The following is a 22,468-nucleotide window of genomic DNA, read 5'->3' as shown; positions in this document are numbered from 1 at the left end:
TTCTCTTTTAATTTCCAAGTATTAACTTTTCTGTACTGAAATCAACTGTCTCTTAGTGCACTTTTTAGTTAATGTCCTAAAAAATTCGTATCTTTAAAAGTCCCGTCACCTAGTGCATAAATATAAAAATGCCAAAATTAATCCCTTTTAGTTGGATCATAATATATGTTGACCTGTTGTAGTCAATAACCAGAAATGACTTTCTTCTGCAAATGCTCTATGATCTGTCCCAGAACATGCCATGCACTCAGGGAAACATCGGCACGGCTGGCATCTGTAAATCACAAGAACTGACGAGTTCTGCTTCCTCCAAGCATGGCCCCCAATACCAGGCAAGATTCCATACTGCTTGCCAACAGCTTCCACAAATCCAAGTTAGCTAATTCCTGGAGATGAAGATTTTAAGCTCGTGTTGGCCCTGGACTGCTTCACCCAGCAGCCTTATGTTTCCCACCACAGCACCCACACGCCTCACCACACCGATGGCACATTCTCAAAGGGACGTAGCAGCACATACATGGTACAATGAAGGACAGAGCTACCAGGGCTAACCATCTTAGCAGAACTTGTCATCACTAGTGTCACATGAACAAGGGTCAGAAAAGTCTCCCTCTGAGTCTGACATACAATGATACAGCATGCTCTCTGCACAGAGCATGCAACTAACTTGATATATGCATCTTTTAACAGGATCTGGAGCATCCTGGCATTTTCCCCTGCATTTTCTTCATGATTAAACCTTTCCTGGCAGTACACGCAGCGAGAACGTTCCCCATCCTCTTTTCTTCGTTTCGACTTAAATTTTAACGAGGGAGGCTGTGTCTTAAATACCACAGAGTCTTTCAGGGAACTTAACTTAGTTTCATCTCACAGTGGTAGAGATAGTCTGATTTTTTACTGTCTTGTTTAGAAAATGGAATATTGGAGTCAGTATCGTCTCTCTCCAAGTCATTTTTCCACATGTCCGGATGTCTGTAGTCTGCATACCGACGTATTAAGATATCTCGAGGATTTTATTCTGACAATTTCATCCTCATCTTGAAAGCTGACGTGTCTGATTGACTTCAAAGGGACCTAGACAAGATAAAAATTGCAGAAAGGACTATGACAGTTAATTTTATGTCAATTTGATGAAGCGACCCTATCTAGGGATTCATTCAAGGAGCTCTGTGAAAAGTTTTAGATGAGATCAACACTTCAACTGGTGGACCATATCTAATCAGATAATACCTAAAACTGAACTGTCTCTCTGGCATGGCAAGATGAAGTTCTGCCAGCAGGGAGCCTTTGTACTCAGGCTCCAGTTTTCCTCCATCTCCCAAACCAATGGCTTATCTGTAGATGTTGGGTTATTATTTCTCTCCAGTACTGGAGATTAAGCCTAGGATCTTGTGCCTGCTAGGCAAGCACTCTACCATTGAGTTACACCAACTAGTTCTTTGCACTTTGTATCTTGTTACAGGACCTCACTAAGCTATCTAGGCTGGTCTTGTGTTCTCATTCCTCTTGCCTCAGCCTCTTGTGTAGCTGGGCTTATAGGTCTGTGCCATGAGACCTGGACTAGATTTTGGATTTATATCCCATTTACTGTAAAAGCCAATTCCTTAAAAGGTCCACCTACTGGTTCTATTTTACATTTTTTTTTTTTTTAAGTGCCATAGAGCTGGCTGCCATTGTAGTATCTTTAAAAACATAAACAGGTAATGATTCCTGACTAGAAATGTTTTATGACACATGTCAGAGCCTCAGAAACTACTAGTAGAAAATGGCCTATAAGGGCCTGCTGGTGAGGACTAGGACAGAAACAAGAACGTGCTACTGGACACTGGGAGAAAGAAAATGTAAGTGACGAGATCAATCAGGTTTGGTACACTTGGAAGGTAGAACTTGGAAGTAACAATACTGAGCAGAAGTGCTCAAAGTGTGGCACAGTTTTCTTCTGTTACAATACCGTGTGTGTATGGCAGGTGTGTGGGCGGTTGTGCTTGCACACACAATAAAGGACTTCTAAGCAAGTGAAACTAAAACTTTGGATAATTCTCAGCGCACTTTTATTGCAAACAATGGGGAAGTGGAGAGGATACCCGGCACACGGCTGGATAAGGCAAAGTGCTGCCAACATGGACTAAGCAGGTAGTACAGGATGAAGACAGAAGGTTTCATCTCTGGGTCTCTGCAAAACAGGCCAAGAGCACTGTGTGGCTACAGGCATAGTCCATCCTTCCAGTAAAGAAGCCTGACTCTGGAGGTAGGCGCTGAGACATGTTCCCACAGTTCAAGAGGGAAGGCTAATCTTTTTATTGCAGTAGGCCATGCTATGGTATTCTAGGACCCTGATGTCAATACTGATACTAGGGGTGAGGAGGAAGCAGGGAGGATCACCAACTCAAGAGGGCAAGAAGAAACAACCCACAAAACCAAAGATGATTAATTCCAAGTCCTAAAATGGAACTAAATTCTTCTTATTAGGGTTTGGACTCCCTTAGGATGAACTATGGCATCTTCCATTTCAGTTTCTCAGTTTTCTGTAATGGGACTGTCTATTTTCTACTCTACACTGTTTCCTAACACTGTATTCTAGAAGCTATCTTCTGTCTGGTTCCACAGGATCACAGCTGGAGAGGAATTTTGTCTCAAGATGAAATCATTTCCCAGGGGTTATCTACACTTTGTTGAAATGATAGTTTAAGACTTGGGAATTAGAGTACATGTTGGAGTGGGACAAGCCTTCTGGACCCCTGGATGCAGGTGCTATTATTATTCTCTATGTGAGAAGGGCACGTGAAGGCCAGAGTATAAAGTGAAGGATGCAGTGCATAAATTAACAACATGAGTTCCTGTTTTGTCCTACTCTGATTGATGCAGAGGTCAAAAGCCACTCAGGCTGAATAGAGCCTACGTATAAAGACACAGCAGATACATACTGAGTAAATCCCATGTATATTTCACTCAAGTGGAAATTAGTGGAAATTGGATGCTGAGCTGCTGCATTTCAGGCCAAGAGACAAATGACCATTACTTACCCTATTTTGGGACTTTAGGCTCCCACACTCCTTAATATATTTGCCTCTGTACATATTCCATACTTCGGCTCTGAATGTCCAGGCCTTGCTGACTGAACGGCATCTAAAATTCCAATAATTTCTATTTTAAGTGACAGCAGTATAAATTTCTTACTTTAAACAAAACCAAGTACAACATACATTTCAAGCCTTTACACCTGATAAGTTGTAAAATCATGCCTAACCAGCCTCTCACCACCGCACACACCAAAAAGCTGTTTGGATAAAAAGCAGAATCAGGCTAGAGAGATAGTTTAGCAGTTAAGAATACTTGCTACTCTTACAGAGGACTTTGGATTTGGTTCCCAGCACCCACACGATGGTTCAAAGCCATTTGTAACTCAGCTCCTAGGGATCCAAGCTGTTTTCTGGCCTCCACAGGAACCACACATGTATGTTTGCTATGCATGTATGCATTGTGCATCACACATGCAGGTAAAACATTCATACACACAAAATAAATCTTTAAAAAATAAAAGGAATGAAAAAGCAGAATCAACTTCCTCCCCATTTTACTCTTGGAAAAGAATATTCTGTTGTTGTAAAATGCATTTTAAAATCCCAATTTAGCAAGTAATATCTTGCACCAAACTATCCCTTGCCCGCCCCCCAAAAAAAAAAAACCCTACCACCGCAAACCAAATAACACAGAAGATAGGTATGGTAACCCATGCCTGTAATCTCAGCACTCAGGAGGCTGAGAAAGGAAGATCACTAGAGCTTAAGGATAACCTGGACTAGAAAATTACAGTTCTAGTCTAGCCTGGGCTACAAAGTAAAAATCCTGTCAAAACAACAAAAATGGGAGGGGCAAGGCACAATAATCACAATGGGTTTTTGGAGTAATAGAAATATTATGGAATGGAGTATAGAGTGACTGTACAATCTTGTAAATATATTAAAACCAAACTTAAATACACTAACAGGAGAGATTTTTATGGTATATGAATTATGTTTTTAAAAAAATGAGGGCAGTTAATGTCCTGATAAGATTTCTTAGCTTGAGTTGTAAAGAACATGAAAACTCAATAGATTGTGGTTAAAATTTTATCAGTTTACTTTTAGAATTTTTATAGTAAAATTAGACATAAAAAGTAAAGAATATAATGAACTTCCATGTTAATCATCATCAGTATTTCAGTCATTCTGTATTCTTTTTATTGTTTTACTGAAACATTCTGATCTAAACCCTGCTAACACTTAATAATTAAAGTATCATTTGAAAACAGCAACACACATGTGTTCTATATGAAGTATGAGGTTTATATGTAGAACATATAAGAATTCAGGAATTAACAGGAAAAGAGACGAATATGGATTAAAAGTTCTGGTAAGACTCCATGAAGGAAACAGAGAATAAACTATTTGTTAAACTATTATAAATAGGGGAACATTACAGAGAAGGAAGTAAGAGGAAAACTTCTTGACTTAATATAATGACCTTAAGTTAAAAAGTACGTAGTCTTAATGGCCAAGGGTTATAGCTCTGGGGTAACACATTTGCCTAGCACGTACAAAGCCCTGGTTTCAATCTACGGTGCTAGAAGAAAAAAAAAAAAAACCCAAACTTCCTGTAATAGTTGTTTTATTTTGCTCTAGGAATAGACTTTACAAAGTAAAAATGTCCATTTTCTCTTATATCTCTATTTTACTATCTCAAAAATCACATATACACACCCCATATAAACACATACACATTCTGCAACTATCCAAGTTAATGGATACTGTTCCCCCGTGACCTGTAAGTAAAGAGACAAATGGACAATACTGGTTTTACACTCATTTAACAAAGGTGTTAAAAGAGACACTGCAATTAAGTGCTGCTTTTGAAAACACTGGGAATACATGGTATTTCTATTATCTTTAGGATAATTTATCAGCTCAAAAGCCAGAAGATACTTCTTAAAAGGATTCTACTCATAATGGCATTCTACTCATAATGGCAACAAAATAGTACAAAAGAGTAAATCTGACATACAATCCCTTTTCTTGAAGAAAATATAAAATTAAGAGAAACAGAGGAAGAACTATATAGAAGGATGTACCATCTTCACGATTGACACCAAAGCCTCCCTAAGCTAATGCACTGATTCAAAACAACTCAAATATAAAACACAAAGTTTTCTTTTTAAATCAAACAAACTGAACAAGCTGCTAAGTTAGGACACTTGCTGAACATTAACATTTCTTACAGAGATGGAATCTAAAGATGACAATGTGGTACAGAAACAGACAAAATGGTAACAGATCTTATCAGAAACACTAGAAACAGACCCAGACATACAGGTAAGCTTGGTATGTGACACTCAGGACACTATGAACCAGCAGGAAAGGCTCCAATACAGGGACTTTCTGTATGTGACACACAGCACTGTGCACCAATAGGGGAGGTTCTAATAAATCAGTTCTATGCAGGAAATAAAAACAACTGGAGCTCCACTAAAGAAGAAAACATATCGAGCTGTGTTAAGGACAAAAGTCACAAAACTTTCACAACAGGGAGGAAAATGGCAAGATAAGTACGAGAGGAATTTACTAATTAACACCAACAATACAACACTGATACTACATTAAAAGTTAAAATCCTTGTTTATTAAAATAACAACAACAACAACAACACACACACACACACACACACACACACACACACACACACACAGGAGCCACAGACAAACCTCAAAAAGGACTAGCATTCAGAGCACACAGCAAAAATAACATTTAGTTTACTACTCAATATGAGGTTTGATATGACAGCATGTTCTTAAATAATTTATCAACAATAACAGCTATTTCCAATTACTGGAATTTGTATTGATCAATATACACTCCTATGCACAAAGCATACATTACTTATGTAGTCTAACTTGCATCTTCTTAAACTGAGTAGTGACCTCATGAGGTCACATATTTGAAATAATGTGGAATTCGAAATAATAAAATTAAAAAGGAAACAGCTGGGGGTTTCCAAGGATACAACCAGACCCCCAAAAAAAAAATGAATTCAAAATCAAACCTCATCAGTCTGGGGTGATTCTGACAGCACTTACCACGTTACCACTTCTCCGCAGCCTGAGTCTAAATACACACAAGGCGACACTGCATGGTACACGTCTGCAGTTCACACCTAGGAACCCTGCCTGAAACGTTCTGGCTTAGAACGAAGACTGTGTATGAACGGCAGTCTCCTTACTGTACACAAAAGGCTTCCTGCACTTACAGTGTCACAGTGGTTTAACTGTGAAATGGGCTTTATTATTTTCCTGCTGCCATTCCTCAGCATGTACCAGCACTCCATCTTTAGACTGTACGCTAACAGTATTTTATTTCAAAAGTTGCTGACTTAGAAAAAAGTCAAATTTTGGTAAAGGATTGATTAGGAGATTTACCTGCAAATTTCTGAAATGGCTCTAAACATATACCTGCTATTTTGTATTTGTGAGAAGTGACATTCTCAGCATTGACAGTAATAAATCAAAATATTGATCAATTCAGAATTTTTTTTAAGACACACAATGTTTTGCAGTACTAAATATTGCACCTGAGGCAAGGTTTAATTTTTAATTTTATGTTTATAAGTGTTTTGTCTATATATATGTTTATGCATCATGTATGTGCCTGGTGCCTGTAGAGGCTAGAACAGGGCACTGGATCCCCTGGAACTGGAGTTACAGTTGTGGGTCCTATATGGGTTCTGGGAAGAGGACTGGGGTCCACTGGAAGAGCAACCAATGCTCTTCACCACAAATCACTGGTTTATTTATGTAAAAATCTTATTAGTGCACATGTTGCATTTGTCTCTGGTAAATTTAAATGCTGCCAAGGAGCTGTTTTAAAGTCGACTTAAAAGTTATCATTTGTATACCTATTTTATATCCATACATACCCATGGTCACACAAAAATTTCTTATGCTAAGGAGGGTTGCTAGAGGGGAAAGTTTAAGAAGGGCTGGACCAATTTGTCATGGAGTCTTTTACTGCACACCAACATCAAAAACCCACCTATGCACTCCCTAAGAAACTGACACATGCAAATAGCTGGAGAAAAGCATCAAGCCTGTCAGAAGAAAAAGACAAAGTGTAGAGATTCAGAAAAGCAGAACACTAAGCACATGAAAACCAAAGTAACAGGGGTAAAGGTAAGGAGCAGGCTGGAATGCTTCTGGGTTGTGTGGTGGCTTCTAGGGTGCTCCTACATTTCACAAACCTCTGATCATGACCTCAATTCATAAACATTATCTTGTTCATGGTAAGAAAAGCAGCTATAATGACTTTCATGCCAGTTGGTTGAACTAAGCCTTCACTGAGTATTATCATTTTCAAACAATGTACTTATCTATACAAACCATTTAAACAGCCCATGGAACACTAAAGGAGCCAAAGAAAAACAGTGACAACGTCTGTAAGCATTTCTGGAGGGAAGACTCAAAGCTAGTATTGGGGACACTTTCCCACAGAGCTCCCTTCTGCAAATCTCCTGGATATATGTTTGTCCACCTTTGTTTCGGACCTTTTTAAGGATATATGCACAGGGAATCCCCTGAAAGAGAAAATGCTCTCTCTCTCTGAAGGCAGGACTATTTAGTACCCAGAGAAAGGAAGACGTAAGTAAAACAGTCAGGCCGGTTACAGTCTTGACTTCCTGAAGTTTAAGGTTCTGTTTTAATTTTTAGCATTTCATATAAATTTCTAGATACATTTAGATTATTTTCTTCTCTTCTCCTTCCAACTCGTTCTGTGTCCTCTGCTACTCCCTCTCAAATTCATGGTCTCTTATTCCTTAATTGTTATTGTTAAATATATACACATAAATTTAGAAATACAACCAGCTGAGTCCCTTTGATACTTCTCATGTGTTTGGGATTAGCTCAGCAGGGGCTTGTTCCTGAACTCTCCTTCTCTCAGGAGCCATTAACTGCCTACAGCTCTTCATCGAGGAGTGAGTCCTTGTGAGAACTCCCCTATGCTGGCATACCAACTGGTGTTCAGTTTTCAGGTCTTGCTTAGGCAGCCATATTGTTGACTTTTCACAGCTGCAGCTTCTCTCTCATATAGAGAAGACACTATCTCACAGCAGTTGTCCTAGTTTTCTGGCTCTTTAATCTTTCTTCCATGTTCCCCAAGCCTTTTATCTGTGGGTATAAGAGTAAGTATTTAAAATACAGTCAGAAATTAAACTGGTTTAGGAAAGTGGCAGTAGGGGGTTCTTCTCTAGGGCCTGTGACCTTTACCAGCCACAGAGAGTTGGCCAACTCCCCTCCTACTCAGTGGACCCAATGTCCAACTAGACGACTGTTGGTCACTCACTGAATACAAGCACCACTATTGCATCTTTCCGAATATTAACATCATTATGGGGGTGTCACAACTGGGTATGTCTACTGAGTACTTTTCTCCCTTGGCAGCTTGCATAGCTCCTGCAAGTACTGTGAGAACTAGTCCTCTATAGCTCTAAGCTCTATAACGCAAGCCTACTTTGTACATCCTGAGCAAACACCAACCTGATGTTTTAGAAAACAAGGAAACCAACATGAAAATGAAGGTCATGCTACTACACTGTACTGAGAAATAAGGCTCTTTGTGTCTTACCACACAATCTTGTGTCTTCTGGAAGAATTTATAAACATGGCAGCTAAATTTGGTAGCTATAAGTAAGGTAACATTCTAGACTTTATAGTTCAACAGGGCAACTGTCCAGTCCTTTTGAAAAGGTAGCTTCTCTGTTGTAGAAAAGGATCCGCCATTAAGATAACTCTGAAGCAGACAACTAAATATTCAAGCATATTAATTCCTCTGTTGAACACTTATACTCACACCAAGAGGTTTTCAGTGGTTGCCCAGATCATGAACTAGTGCATGTAGAATATGTGCTAAGATGATAAGATATTGGTTATATAATCCTCTTGGATTCTGATTTTTATGTATCATTTCCTCAAACTGAAGTATCTGAATCTTAGAAAAGGGACTTTAATTTAGTTATTTTGAAAAACAAAATGAGGTTTCTGCTCTGCAAACTAAGGGCTGGATTCTGTACTGTGGGATATTCTCCATGATGCCTTTCAGATTATATCCAAATACAAATAGTATGGAATCCTAACACCATTGTGCTGAACACAAGGGTGTTTTACTCTTGGTAAGTATGAAAGCACCATCATTTGTGGTGATACTATGTCCCCCAATATATTGTACACCCTAATAAACTTATCTGGGTCAGAGAACAGAACAGCCATTAGACAGACATAGAGGCCAGAAAATGGTGGCACACACACCTTTAATCCTAGCATTCTAGAGGTAGAGATCCATCCAGAGCTCTGTGAGTTCAAAGCCACACTGAAAACAGCAAAGCATGGTGACACATGCCTTTAGTCCCAGGAAGTGATGACAGGAAGCAGAAAGGTATAGAAGGCATGAAAACCAGGAACTAGAGTCTGTTAAGCTTTTAGGCTTTTGAGCAGCATTTCAGCTGAGATCTATTCGGATGAGGACACAAAAGTTTCCAGTTTGAGGAAACGAGATCCGCTGAGGAATTGGTGAGGTGAGGTTAGCTGTGGCTGGTTCTATTTCTCTGATCTTTTAGCATTCACCCAATACCTGACTCCGGGTTTGTTTTTATTAAGACCTTTTAAGATTCGTGCTACAATCATCAAACGCATAATTTTGTATATTAACCCCTCAACAAATAAATGTATAGCTTTTTTTTTTTTTTTTTTTTTTTTTTTTTTTTCGAGACAGGGTTTCTCTGTGTAGCTTTGCGCCTTTCCTGGAGCTCACTTGGTAGCCCAGGCTGGCCTCGAACTCACAGAGATCCGCCTGCCTCTGCCTCCCGAGTGCTGGGATTAAAGGCGTGCGCCACCAACGCCCGGCGTAAATGTATAGCTTTAAAGGAAACAAACCCATCACATTTAATTCCTGCTGAGACAGTTACTATCTAGCTCTGTCTATAATCTTGGAGATCAGGACACATTTGAATTATAAGAGACTAGGAATAATATTGTTTTCTTTATTTAACAAAATACTTTCCCCAAGTGCTTTATATATCACATTTTGTCATTGTAGTTTCCTAACTCCTGGAGGCAGATTCTAGTACTACCCAATTTATAGACAAAAAAACAAATCCTGAACTATGAAGATGTTATAAGGCATGTACCCAATAAAGGACTTAGTTCTAAAATAATGCAAGAGAAATATCCCTGCAATTCAGTAAGAAAAGGCCAGGCAACTCAATATGAGACATGCAAGACTTTTTAGGTTCTTTATAAGAGAATTCCACAGGAGAACAGCTGCTCAATATACTAGCAATCAGGGAAATAAAACTTAAAATCACAATAAAATACTATTTATTTCTACCTAGTGACTACTTCAGTATAAAAGAAAAGAGGTAGAGTAATACCAAGTGCCCCAGGAATTGTCAACTACCTGTGGAATGCAAATGGGACAATGACTTCATATTGTTTTTGAGTAAAATTGACAAACCATATAAATGTTCTGTGTTTTGTCTCTGGTATTTGTATAACCCAATACACAACTGTGTACCCAGGTTGGTGAAAAACACACTTGATAAAATACAAGGTGATTTCCACAGTTTGAACATTCAATAATCTGGTGCCGGTTCTCTGCTTTTTTCCCTTTGTTTTTAATATGTTGTGGTTTTCTTCCAGATTATATACACCTTTGCTCATGGTGTTCTTTGTAATGGAAACTGCATGTCTCTTCTTGAAATCAAATGTGGAATTTCTAGCTTCCTCTATGTAACAGTTATTTGGAGATAGGCCTTTGGCTGATTGTTAGATCATGAGAACAGAACTCCTGATCTGACAGAATTAGTGTCCTTGTTAGAGCCACATCTGTCTTTATTTCTATCATTCCCAACCAACTGGGGACATGGCAAGAAGCAGCAGTTGGCCAGCTAGGAAAAAAAGGCCCTTACCACAGCCACTCCAACTCCGTCATTCTAACTGCTAGAGCTGTAGGATGAAAAGAGACAAACAAAAACCTTGCTGTTTGAGTTACCCAGTTCAAGTTGTATCACAACAGCCTGAACTATGATACTCCCTCCTCCCTGTCTGCAGCACTCATCTTCACATCCCCGTGCCCTTTTACAGAGCACTACATTAACTTGTCTATGGCCATACCACCTGAATGCACCCAATCTCGTCTGACTAACATTTAAGTGAAAATCAATACCTTTTCTGGGTTTTGTTTATTTTTAACCTGGTAAACAACAAAGGGTCTTGGTGTTCTTCTGTGGCACACCAGTTATATATGCTACACATACGAATAGTATGCATTTTCCTCACCTGGCTGCCTTGCAAGTAGACTCTTCTGGCATTCAGATCTTCAAAGGGTAAAAGGTCTTATGTCTGAGCTTCTGTAGGGCTCACTGGTAACAACTGTCTCTTGCTGGAAAAGGTGATCTTTCACTAGGAACGAGAAGCGTCCTCTTCAGTGGTCTAATGGGAATAACATCAACAAAGAAAGACACTTCAGCACAATGAGTAAGTCTATGCATTACCATTGCTACGAAAGGCGGCAATTCCCTGAACTCAAAAGCACACAATCTGAATGCCATGCCAAAACAAGAGGAAATTTAGAACATTTACACTTCATGAACACCGACCTTATTAAAAATAACTCAAAGGAAATGAAAGGCTACTGTTTCATAGAGATACAATGATAAAGCCTTTAACTACATTGAGAGTAATACAAATACATAGGTGATAAAGAAAATAGAAAGAAAATTCAAGTAAATATAACAATTTGCAAATTAATAATATAAAGCACACAGTAAAAACTATACTGATGATAGATACAGTGAACAGAAACATGAACAACAGTGGTCCATGACCATGTTGAACATGCTAATGACTTACACTTAATTAAACGTTTCATCAGTCATCAAAGACTTAGGTGAGGAAATATACTTGACTAGTGATTGTCACTTAAGACATTATTTCAAAATATCACAAACAAAAATGTCTATAATAAAATAAATGTGACATAAGTGAGAAGTAGCAACTATAAGACAAAGTCCTAGGTGTTTCCATTTCTTTTCAGTGTAGACGATACCATGTGCTACTGTCTCCATTAATGTGTAATTATTTGAGAAGAGATTTTGACAGTCACGTAGAAATGGCTGAGTATTTTCACTGACTCAAATTATCCTAAAATAATCTGGAATAATCATTATAGTATTAGCAAATTTAAAGGTTCAAGATGTATATTTTGTTTCTTAAATGAGTTTGCAGAGTTTACTAATGTTACTTCTACAATAAACAAGTGAATTACATAAACTGACTAGGATCTTTTCAATTCTATCTTTTGCTCTAGAACCACAGTCTCCCAGCTATGTAATTTCTCCAGAATACAATTTTCTCAATCACAAAACAACTGTGACATCTAGTAAACCCGTTTACATGAAAGCAGCCACTACAGCAGGAACCAAGCAGGTAAGGATTAAAATACACAGGAGGACCCACTGCCAAGTAACACCAACTATGTCAAAACCAGGTAATTCAGACAAAACAAAACACAGTGCTAAATAATTCCTTATTGATAAAAAAAAATGCAGTTTTAAAATCAATAAAAAAAAATTCCTTAGTAAAAAACAAAACAGTTAAGTCACATTGTGACCTAATTCTCCTAACAGTTATCCCAAACTATTACGACAATTAATGCTAAATTATTGAAAGGAAGCTGGCTAAACACTGTTATTCGGCAAACATTTTCTGTCAAAATATATTTGAAAATTGGGAAGAGCAAAAAAAAAAAAAAAAAAAGAAAGAAAGAAAAAGAAATAAACTTGTTTAGCTGCTGGAGACCTTCAAAAACAAACTACCTAGCTACCACAAACTGAATATAAGACAATATAAAACACAAATGGCTAAGAAAAAGGACCTCGGAGGCTTTGATTCACTCATTAAAATATGATAGAAAATTTAAGTGGTCAGCCAACTTTTTACTATAAATTTGGTACAGTATCAGCCTTAGAGCTGGTTGAGATACTTACAAGATAAAAATTTTAATAAGCATGAGTTGTAGCAACAAAAATAATTATAAGGCAATTATATCTTTAAGATAACTTCTTTGATTGTGTTATCTTTTACTAAAGTATAGCCTAATTGAGAAGTCGTTTAGGAATTCTAAATTAAAGCTGGGAATGTAGCTCAGGGTACCAGCACTTGCTTAGCATGAGCAATGCCCTGGATTCCACCCGCAGCACAGCAAGGAAGCAACAAAACTTTTTGTTCCGAACAATAAGCCTTACTTAAACTATGTATCTGAGCAAACACAAAACGGTTATGTAGCCCAGTGCTGACTTGGCTAGAATTCTATACTTCCATGAGCTGAGTGACAACTGATGGATTTTTAAGTATAGACTTAAATAGGTCTCAGCCAGTAAAACAACTAAAGCATCATTTGGATGTGAGAAATGACCAAGCAAGGGTCTGAAAAGTGCTATGCACACAATGTATAATAAAGCACGTAATACTTATATATTATGAAAATGTAACATTTTAGACAATCCCGAACCAGGGGAAAGGTTTGATTATTTTTAGGTTGTTAATTTCTTTAAAAAAAAATTAGGTTTATGCTTTTCCCCTTACTTTTGATAAAGAATCTTAGTATTTTAAAATATAATACAAATACAGTCTACCAGTGAACCAGTCACTTTTTAAAAACCATAATGTATCTTTTCCCTTTCACCTGATACAATGGACTGCAATATTCTATACTCTTGCCTGAGATTTCCAGATTGATGCAGAGTAACTCTCTATGTCCATAAAATGACTTTGTAAACATCCGAGCCTTTCCAGCCACTTTCCAATCTATTTCCTCTTCTCAATACCCACTGTCTGACTGAAAGCCCCATTATTCTTCTTGCTTATCTCATTTTAGTGTGATTCAAACTGATCTTTTCAGACTTTGGCCCATCATTTTTCATGAAGAGTTTTTGATTTTTTTTCTTTAATACTCAAAGTCCTGTTAAGAGTCCCAACTACCAAGGCTGTAAGAGACTGGGCAGAACCTCCAGAACATTCTCCTAAGATAAGTAACTACACAGTCCACAGAAATGCACTGCAAAGTTTAATAAAGTTCAATTTTATCTTACATGCAAAGAAATGCACATTGCACTTGCTCAAGAATTTTATTTTTGAAGTTATCACAAATTACATTTTTGAATAATGTGTGGCTAGATGATATTCAACAAGACAAAACCTTAATTATTAAATATATATACATAAGCATATATATATAGTAGTTAAAAAACTGTATGCTCAGATTTTGTCACCTTATAAATTCCAAAAACTTCTATAATTCTGTTGTCCTAACATCATAACAAACATTTCTGTACAATGTTTCTAGTGTCAGTTCATTTTAGAACTGGCCACAATCAACTACTCTGTTTAAGAGATCTCCTCAGGTACAGTTCTGATTAAGAATAAACTCAGGCCCCTCATATACACCTTTGACTCTGAAGACAGGGCCTCACTAAATATGTAGCCCTGGCTTTTCTGGGACTCATGACGTCATTTAGACTGGCCTTGAACTTACACAGATCTGTCAGGCTCTTGCTCTCTAGGGCTCAGATTAAAGGTGTATGTTTTAATGCTTCCCATGCTTCCCTTAACTTTTTAATTCTGTGCTTTTCTAAGAGTTTTGTCTAGAAACATCACTAATATATAATATTCTACTTAAGCAACCTCAATGAAATAATTGTGATGAAACAGTAAGAAAGGAACATAATAATGTCAAGACATATCTGGCAAAAATTGTATTATAAAAAAATCGGTCCATGTGCTGGCTTAGATAACAGAAGAGCATTCCAATGAAAAGTTCATTTGGCTTAAAGGTACTTTTAAGTTTGTAGAGATTCTTTACTGTAGATATAGTTTTGAGACAATAAGCAGTAGTTACACAGTTCTTGCTAACTATATAAATCTTCATCTAACCCTTTTTGGTAAACCTATTTCTAGGATTCTAGCCCAAGATAACACTTAAGAAACATGAACAGAAATGTATGTGAAGTGTGGACAATCAAACTCAACCTAAGAAGTATCAGAAACCTTCAGAGCCATGTGACAATGTGTCTAAAAGCGATGCTGTGTGCACGACATTGCAAACACTCCGGGAGAGAGCTAGGGCTGTCCACTCACCTCATGCTCAGAAACAGAGCCTTACTAAAAGTAAAGCCTTTCAAACTCAGCATGTCAACAATTTATCTCTCACAGTCTGAAAACTATTTTTAGACAACAAGTGCTAACTGAAAGCTTTTAAATCATTTTGGCTATTGCATCTCATTTTACAAAATGATTAAACTGAGTACTTCTCAATAGTGAAAAGAAGATGTGAGAACATTTAAGTTCTGACCAGCTGGTTTTTCTTTCTGCCCTGAAGCATGGCACCTAAGGTCTTTTCTTTGTACAGTCTCAAGTATGTTGTGAGGCATATTTTGTGGTTATATCAATTAAGATTATCTTAAGATATGTTCTTCTTGGGAGAAGTTCTGCCTTCTCTGATTGGAAAGACATTAAAAATGACACTGAAACAAATACAAACTGGAATTAAGAAACAAAGTAACTCCCACAAAATCTTAATTGCTTCACTGGATTTGTCTAAGAAAAGAAGCTAAATAAAAGAACACAGTGGTTAAGGTTTTTAAGTCACAACTTTAAACTTAGCATTGTTCTTTAAAACTTCTTTCTTAAGTAACAACTATGTTTGTGATCAAGGCTATAATACACACCAGAAGTAAAACATGAACAAGAGAGGATTTTAAACCAAACGATGGACCTGTTCTGAAACTAGTCAAGGACAGTTCTCATGGCAGGAGTCAGACACTGAGCTGCTGAGAGCAGGAGGTGCTCGCTCTGCCACCCAACAATCTTGCATCTAACAATGATGGCCAAGAATGGGATCTTAATATCTGCTGGATAAATTAATGAAGGAGATTCCTGCTCTGACATTTAATCCTTTCAAGATATTAATTTAAATTTGACATTTTTTACTTCTACTAAGCTGAAAAAATTAAAGAAGAGGTCATATCCTAGTTGTCATTACAAATAACTGTCATAAAGTAACTTGTAAAAAGTAAGTAACACATGGGTCAATGAAATGGCTCAATGGGTAAAAGCATTTTGCCTCCAAGGCTGATGACCTGAGTTCAACCCCTAGAACCCACATGGTGGAGGAACGGACTGATCTGTGGCACACATTCTCTCTCTCTCTCTCTCTCTCTCTCTCTCTCTCTCTCTCTCTCTCTCTCTCTCTCTCTCACTCACACACACACACACACACACACACACACACACACACACACGACTCCCAATCATTTATTCTCCAAAACTCTGGCATATTATCACTAGATAAACTATACACCATTAAGGTAAATTAAGGTTTTTGTTTTTCAGTTTCAACCCTGAACAAACTCTTAGAACAGTGTTTTGGGGGAGGAGGGGATAATGACTGGTTCCGAGTACTGGCACTTTCACCCTTCCTTTCACTCTACTTGGTGGGGAAGGGGTCGGGAGGACATATCCTATTCCAAGCACCTACATGGAGGCTCACGACCACCTGTGACTTCAGTTCCAAGGGATCCGATTCCTTCTTCTGGACTCCTCTGGCACGAAATGCATGTGGTGTGCAGACAAACACCCACACACATAAAATACAAATAAGGACGCTCTTTTGCTGTGGAACAATCCATTTGTACAGTGTGAAGATCTGTTGCTGTGACTGGTTTAATATACAAGCTGACTGGCCAGTAGCTAAACAGAATAAGGCAAGAAAGCCAAACTGAGAATGCTGGGAAGAAGAAGGGCGGAGTCAAGAGTCACCAGCCAGATGCAGAATGAGTTCGACACACAAAATGGGATAGAAGTAAAAACCTTGAGCCTCAGGGCAGCACATAGATTAATAGAAATAGACAAAGGTGTAAGAGCTAGTTAGTAACAAGCCTGTGCTACTGGCCGATCATTTACAATTAATACAAGTCTCTGTGTTGGTTATTTGGGAGCAAGTGGTTCAGGGCAGGAAAACTCCACCTACACTCTTTCTACTCATCTTAAAGAAGTTAGCTTCTCTGCTCATGCACTATTTGCTGTATAAGACATCTCCACAAAACTCAACAGCTTCAAACAATTTTCATAACATAAATTGAATCAGAAATTTGGGAACATGGATGTACAAAAGTAAATAATCTCTACCATTAAGCCAAATTGTTCATTGGAATGTTCTTCTGTTGTACAAGCCCCATTTTAATCAATACACAATAAGTAAAGGAGATTTCCCTCAGTGTGTGAGGCCTTATCCACATAGATGATATCCTGAAGAGAAAGGACTAGGGGTCTGGAAAGCCAGTTCAGTGCTGCAGCAGGAATCTGACCAGGTTCCATCATGCCAGTCTGACCATTTGATAGATTTTAGACTTCCAACCTCTACAACTTCACGAGTCAATTCTTACAAAAACAAACCTATAGGCAGTGGTTCCACTGATCAGGAAGACTAGGTAAATAAAGCATTTTTGAAATTTGTGAGTTATTAACATGAATTCTAATGACTTCCTAAAAATGTTTATGTTTTGTAACTCTTTTCAAGCCAAACTACTTACTTGTAAATCATTTTCTCCTCCTTCAGCCTCATTTTTTGATGCTGGGCACCCTAAAAAAAAAGAGGTTAAAGTTAATTAAGCATAGCATTTACATATATTTTGCCTTAGATTTTAGTATTAATGGTTGACTATGTCATTATAAAGATCAAAGATTGATTTCTGGGTTGCTTGGCAATAGATTCAAACACCACATTGTAGCTGTTCTGTTAGAATAATAAAGTGACTTCTATCATCTCTTGGCAAATTCCCACTTTCTTTCAAAGCTAAGCAGACTAGTTGTGTTCTATTTCTCTGGTTGTTTAAGTGATGTCAAAATGTGACTAACACAGTATTTCTAAAGTGTGTGATCCAGGAAACATGAGCATTCAAAAATCAAGATTTCAGTTGCTCAAGTTAAAAAAGAAGTCAGTCCTGACTTATGGGCAGTCAAGGCTCCACTGACTGACCTGTCATACCATGTCTGCATAAGCTTTTATGATGTTGAGTGTCTTTAGTTACAATAAATTAATGTAAAATGATGTGTAGTAGTAGTGTATACTGCATTTATGTTATGACACATAGCTAGCATGAAACAGGCATGAGATGAAACATAACCCTGGTAAAAAGGAGTTTATTCTTTGGATAAAAACATACATATAAGTGACAGAAACTTACTAAGTTCAGAGAACTTTGATGATGATGATATTCAATGTTTAACAAGACAGGCTGAATACAGCAATAGTAACCTGCTTAGGCAAGTATGCATTTCCTCCTTAAACATAAACTGGCACAATACTGTGAACCTGATTTACTCCATCTTAGAAAAGGGAGTATTCTCTTATAAGTGTATAAACACAGACTTAAAAAAATAAATTCTAAATTTAAAATATATGACTTTAAATTTTAATAGTTATGAATAATGATTTTCTCTTTAAAATACTTGTTTTATAAAACTTAGCTAAACAATTAGAATCAACTGGGGAGCTTTAGAAAATATGCCAAAATCAACCAGCTTCATACACTATCAAAACATACTCAGTATTAAGCATTTTCAAGTTCATATCCAGTTTTCCCATAAGTAGTTTATTTCTTGATATTTTTCTAAAATACCCCTTGTACTCTATTTTCTGTCTGCTTGCTTTTTCAGATACAGTCTCATAACCCAGGAAGATCTTGAGCTCTCAAGCTCCTGCCTCAGTCCCTGAGCACAGGACTAATAGGCATGTTTGACCACACTGAGGGTTATTATGGTTTGATTTAGTTACTCTTAGCAAGTTTGTTTCTATTATTAAAGACCTTTTCCTTCTCAATTAGGAGGGAAAAAATGGTTATTCTCTCCTATGGGAAGAGATGGGTTTCAATGTACTTTCTTTCTATTTAAGTAAACACACACCAGAACTATGGGAAAATAAATTCTCCATTTAAAATCTCCATGTTTGGGGCTAATCAGCATTTAACAGACTGGTAAGATATAAAAGGGGATAGATGAGATTGCAGTCTCTGCCAAATCTCAACAAAATCAGAGTTTTATACCTGAGTATCTAGAGTCTACATATGTTTGAGCATTACCATGTTTCTTTGTATCTCATTAAAGAGAAAAGAGTGTGATGTACCATGACCCACACTGTTGACAGGCTCTTCACAATACAACATTCAACTGCTATCAACTGCGACTTGACAAACATAAAGGAAGCCAAGCAGCCTTCTCACTGCTCACTACTCTCTCTACTCATTATGTCCTTCAAAGTGTGGTCACAGAACACAAACACTTACTTGATTAAAGGACAGCAATCACTTCAGGTCAATGTTACAGAAAATATCTACTATATCTATATAATGTGTAAACATTTAGAAAATGTTTAGAAACCACAACAAAAACCCCACCTTGAGATATATCCTCTATAGCTCTTCGAATGCCTCGATCAAAAGCCCTGGCATCAGCAGGACTCTGAAAGGTAAGGCCGAACTTCTTGTCATCGATCTTCCAGTGGTGAAATGTGGGAGTGACCTTATTATAAATGAGGTCTCTTTTAAGCATACATTCCAAAACCACCTGCCAAAAGTCAGGTGCCAAAGTTAATGAACACACAAAATCCATCTTATGTAGCTATTACGTAAACACTGAATACTATAAATATAATGAGTATTTTTAAATAAATGGAGATATTGAAGTAATCTTCACAAAGTCAACTTAATAAAGGGACTAAGAGAGGATTAAAGAGATCATATAAATTGTAAACAGAATGTGGATTATGCTATCATTTAAAAGAATAAACACAGTGCTGCATACAAAAATTTCCAGAAGAATATAGTTAAAATGGTTTCTGAGAAAACCTGGTAAGTAGACACAACAGAAGTGGCAGTAACAATGTAACTTTTAAAATCACTCTCCCTTTCCCTTGTGTTTCTGAGCATCTAACAAGTGCTCCACTATTAATTACGGCTTCCGGCCATTCCTTTGCTAAATTTCTTGAGCCCCATTACAGAAGCAGATCAAATACCTATTTGCCCTTTTAGTAGCTTGGTTATAAAACTTGTTTCCCCCTCTTTGAGACAAGGTCTCACTAAGAATGTCTGACTGGCCTGAAACTTCCTAGGTAGAACAGGCTGGCCTCAAACTCACAGACTGACTCTGCCTCCCAAGTGCTGGGATTAAAGGTGTGTACCACTATGCCTGGCTCTGGTTTGGTAACTTTTCAAAGCTCTAGCTTCCTCATTTTGAAAATAACAGTAACAGTATTAAATACACCTTATAATTTGTGAATGAAAGTTTCATGTAATTTGTGGGACAATACAGCTTTGTTTCTTCGTATTTTATATTTTCTGAAATGGTTTCAGGAAGTAACAACAATAGGTAAAATGCCTTCCTCCTTTTTATTTGGGTTATCTATTTTTAACATTCGCTCTATACATTCTAATGTATACAATTTATATTTTATTTCATTTCTGTTTGTCTATTTTTGCAGTGCTAGGAATTGCATTTAGAGCCTCACACATGCTAGGCAGGTGGTCTACCACTGAGCTACCTTCCTAGCCCAACATTTTTGTTTATTTTATTCTGAACTGTAGCACGGAGGTAATTATTTGATGTCCCTTTAATTGCTCTTTAATCTTGGGTGCCTTTCTTAAGACAAGACTGTTCTTGTATGTAACACAGTGACCAACGTTAACATGGAGACAATACTCTTACCTAAGTTCATATTCTAATTTTGTCTGATAATAACATTTTAAAAACTTCCAATACAGGATTCATTCCCGGATCACACATTATATTAAATCTTTAATATGGGGGCCACTCTCTGCCTTTGTCTACCATAATATCCACAGAGTACTTTCTATCACATCAGCTATCATTATTACTACACAAAAGAAAAATTACACATCTTAGTTATTTTAAGATTACTCTTTAAGGCCAAAAGAAAGCAATCAAAACCCACCTAAATAACACTCAGATCATACATCCTACTTTATTTCTTCCCACTAGTCATAATGACTTCAAACCACTTTGTTTCCTAGTCTGCTCATTCCAGGTGCCCCTAAGACCAGGAATGCCACAAGAACAGAACTTTGGACTTAGCTTTTTGCCAGTTTTCTGACCCCCAAAGCAACATGTACTATGCATATATACACACACACATTATATGTTAAAAACAGTGGTGAGATCTGAGCATCTCCTCACCACTGCCCTCTATTCCACCTATCTCCTTCATTGGCATGCCTTTTCCACACATTGCTAACAATCTCTTCAGACAGGGTAACTACTCTGCATGTGAAATATTTTCTTTCTTTTTTTTTTTTTAAATAAAAAGCATACTTTGTTTCAACGTTTACAGTCTTCCCAAAGCTAGGATCAAAACCAAAATCCTAATCATGGCTCCTTACAACCCAGAGATGGTTCTACTCCATCCATCCTCATTTCCTACCCTCTTCTTTGCTCCCTTTACTCATCTGACAATGACTCTGGAGAGACATTCACAAAGTACAGGTCACTTCCTTTCCCTATACTTTATTAATACTTCCTACTTTAAGATCTCAATTCACAGTCAGGAAGTGGTGGTCTACGCCTTTAAATAAGTTCAAGGCCCCGGTCTACAAAGTGAGTTCTAGGACAACCAGGGCTACACAGAGCTGTCTTGAGTTCCACCCCCCCCCCCCCCCCCATCCCCACTGCCAAATCTCAATTCACACATACATTCATTAAAAAAAAAAAAGCCCTTCCTGACCCCTAGACAAGATAGAGTCTGATAAAGTCTCTGACACTGTAATTTCAAACTGGTTATTTTTTAACACCTCCTTCCACTGAGTCTATAAACTGGATGCTATATTTGGCTATCACTGTATGCCCCAATCCTTACAACACAGAAGCAACCTTATATATCTAACAAACATCCTTCCTCAGAAAAATACACATGTGCATAGTTTCTTCAAAACATCTGTAGGCTTCATGTGTTTCCAGACCCTACACACTGATTCAGGTCACACCAGGCTACAGCTGACTTTCACAGGTCCTGCAAAGTCCACTGGGTACACATTCTGGAATTTTGGAAGTCATTATTACATCAGTATTCCATGCTGATTTACTATTTTTTATACAACTATTTTTCAGAAACAGAAGTAAAAAAGAGACAAATTAAATTCTAGAACTCAAAAAGTAAATACTGTATTGGTGTTAATCACTACAATACTTACACTGTAACTCATTCATAAACATAGGAAATGCAGTATTTTAGAAAATGTTAAACTGGATTGTTTGAAAACAGGACGAATAAAAAAGTTTGCTTCTAGTTACTATGTAACATGTTACCGCATCTTAATTTTAATG

General features: G+C 37.4%; 1 pseudogene; it reads right to left on the bottom strand.

Annotated features, from left to right (window-relative positions):
- Positions 1-322: 322 nt before the first annotated feature.
- LOC114697534 overlaps positions 323-22,468 on the bottom strand; it is a 75,820-nt pseudogene continuing 53,674 nt past the window's right edge.

The sequence above is a fragment of the Peromyscus leucopus genome, chromosome 4 (genome assembly GCF_004664715.2).
Source record: "Peromyscus leucopus breed LL Stock chromosome 4, UCI_PerLeu_2.1, whole genome shotgun sequence".
In the NCBI taxonomy this organism is placed as follows: Eukaryota; Metazoa; Chordata; class Mammalia; order Rodentia; family Cricetidae; genus Peromyscus; species Peromyscus leucopus.
Note: the sequence above shows the minus strand (reverse complement) of the source record. Positions and strands in the feature narration are given on the sequence as shown.